This window comes from Hypanus sabinus, unplaced genomic scaffold, assembly GCF_030144855.1.
Source record: "Hypanus sabinus isolate sHypSab1 unplaced genomic scaffold, sHypSab1.hap1 scaffold_339, whole genome shotgun sequence".
NCBI lineage: Eukaryota > Metazoa > Chordata > Chondrichthyes > Myliobatiformes > Dasyatidae > Hypanus > Hypanus sabinus.
The window spans coordinates 47,501-50,459 of record NW_026781243.1 but is presented as its reverse complement, the minus strand read 5'-3'; positions in this window follow the sequence as shown (position 1 = coordinate 50,459).

The following is a 2,959-nucleotide window of genomic DNA, read 5'->3' as shown; positions in this document are numbered from 1 at the left end:
AGAGACAGTGGGACAGTGTGAATAGTTAGCTGGCTGACATGTAGTCTAAGAGAGAGAGTGTGACAGTGTCATTAATTCAGGGACGGACACGGGCTGTGGGGATAGAGTGGGACAACGTGATTAGTTTGGAGACTGACACAAACTGTGGGGATAGATTGTGACAGTGTGATTAGTTGAGGGACTGACACGGGCTGTGGGGATAGAGTGGGACAGTGTGATTAGTTCAGGGACTGACACGGACTGTGGGGATAGACTGGGACAGTGTGATTAGTTCAGGGACTGACGCGGACTGTGGGGATAGAGTAGGACAGAGTGATTAGTTGAGGTACTGACGCGGACTGTGGGGATAGATTGTGACAGTGTGATTAGTTGAGGGACTGACGCGGACTGTGGGGATAGATTGTGACAGTGTGATTAGTTCAGGGACTGACACGGACCGTGGGGATAGACTGGGACAGTGTGATTAGTTCAGGGACTGACGCGGACTGTGGGGATAGATTGTGACAGTGTGATTAGTTGAGGGACTGACGCGGACTGTGGGGATAGATTGTGACAGTGTGATTAGTTGAGGGACTGACGCGGACTGTGGGGATAGATTGTGACAGTGTGATTAGTTCAGGGACTGACACGGACCGTGGGGATAGACTGGGACAGTGTGATTAGTTCAGGGACTGACGCGGACTGTGGGGATAGATTGTGACAGTGTGATTAGTTGAGGGACTGACGCGGACTGTGGGGATAGATTGTGACAGTGTGATTAGTTGAGGGACTGACACGGACTGTGGGGATAGAGTGGGACAGTGTGATTAGTTCAGGGACTGACACGGACCGTGGGGATAGACTGGGACAGTGTGATTAGTTCAGGGACTGACGCGGACTGTGGGGATAGAGTAGGACAGAGTGATTAGTTGAGGGACTGACGCGGATTGTGGGGATAGATTGTGACAGTGTGATTAGTTGAGGGACTGACGCGGACTGTGGGGATAGATTGTGACAGTGTGATTATTTGAGGGACTGACGCGGACTGTGGGGAGAGAGTGGGACAGAGTGATTAGTTCAGGGACTGGCACGGTCTGTGGGGATAGAGTAGGACAGTGTGATTAGTTCAGGGACTGAGGCGGGCTGTGGGGAGAGCGGGATAGTGTGATTAATTTGGGGACTGACACAAGTCTGTGGGTAATGATCCGGGTAGTGTGTTAGTTTGGAGACTGACACGAGTCTGTGGGGCAATTATGGTGCATTAGGAATACATTGGGTTTGACACGTGTTTGTGGGATTACTCTGAGGACTGACGCAGGGCTGCGGGATTAGTCCGTGTTCCCCGTTTATGAATGGAGGCTGCTGGAACAGAGTGAATCACACTAAATTATTAATATTATTATATTTTACACAAGTCCTCTGCTTGTGTTATTCCATAAATAGTTAAAGTGACCTATCGAGCTAACTTACGATAACACAGCGAACTCCTTTATTCTCATCGAGGAGCGCCGCCTGCCGGCCCAATGCCGCATTACCGCTCTCTGACTCTGCATTTTCTTTGAGCCCAGGAGCACCGCCAACCTCATAAGTGGCGGAAATCCGGGATTCCCCACCCCACCCCCACTTCCATGCCTCCGTTGAGGCCATGCATCAGCCTCATGGAGGACAGATATATCTCCAACCTTCCATCCACTTCGTTCGACACGGCTGGCCTCAGGACGTTATGAAGCTGGAATGTATTTGTAAGGACTATCAGCTCCTCCCTCTCGCCGGGACAGAGGAAGCAAGAGCCTGCTATGACACCTCCAGGTTTCTGGATGGTCGCACACCCTCCGGTAAAAGCCTCCGCCACCTCCCGGGAAGCTGAAGCCGAAGTGGATACCCGAACACCAGACACAAAGTACACTGCAGATACTGTGGTCAAATCAACAGCTACAAACAAGCTGTAGGGACTCTGCAGGTCGGGCAGCATCCGCTACTCCTTGGGCCCGACAGGGTTGCGAAGCCTCTCTGTACCCAGTACTGTGAAATTCTTCCTCCTCCCCCTCCCTCAGCGCCTGAGCCAGAAGCCTGCGGTAACTCGGGCTGGGGGGGGGGGGGGTTGGGCTGGGAATGAGGTTAGGCACCGGCGGGTCTCCATATACAAGGGAGGTAGATGGAAACGGAAGGGGCTGGGGTACTCCGGGGTATGATCGACCACGATCCAGGCCAGATCCTCGCCAAGGGACTCTCCCCGAGCTCCATTCCGCGACGACTCCGGTCTGCACTGAACAACATTTGCGACTCCAGACTGGACAGGTTGCTGGCTCTGTCCCCAAGGGACTCTCCCCGAGCTCCATTCCGCGCCGACTCCAGTCTGCACTGAACACCATCTGCGACTCCAGACTGGACAGGTTGCTGGCTCTGTCCCCAAGGGACACTCCCCGAGCTCCATTCCGCGCCGACTCCAGTCTGCACTGAGCACCATCTGCGACTCCAGACTGGACAGGATGCTGGCTCTGTCCCCTAGGGACTCTCCCCGAGCTCCATTCCGCGCCGACTCCAGTCTGCACTGAGCACCATCTGCGACTCCAGACTGGACAGGATGCTGGCTCTGTCCCCAAGGGACTCTCCCCGAGCTCCATTCCGCGCCGACTCCAGTCTGCACTGAGCACCATCTGCGACTCCAGACTGGACAGGATGCTGGCTCTGTCCCCCCGGTACTCTCCCCGAGCTCCATTCCGCGCCGACTCCAGTCTGCACTGAGCACCATCTGCGACTCCAGACTGGACAGGATGCTGGCTCAGTCCCCAAGGGACTCACCCCGAGCTCCATTCCGCGCCGACTCCAGTCTGCACTGAACACCATCTGCGACTCCAGACTGGACAGGATGCTGGCTCTGTCCCCAAGGGACTCTCCCCGAGCTCCATTCCGCGCCGACTCCAGTCTGCACTGAGCACAATCTGCGACTCCAGACTGGACAGGTTGCTGGCTCTGTCCC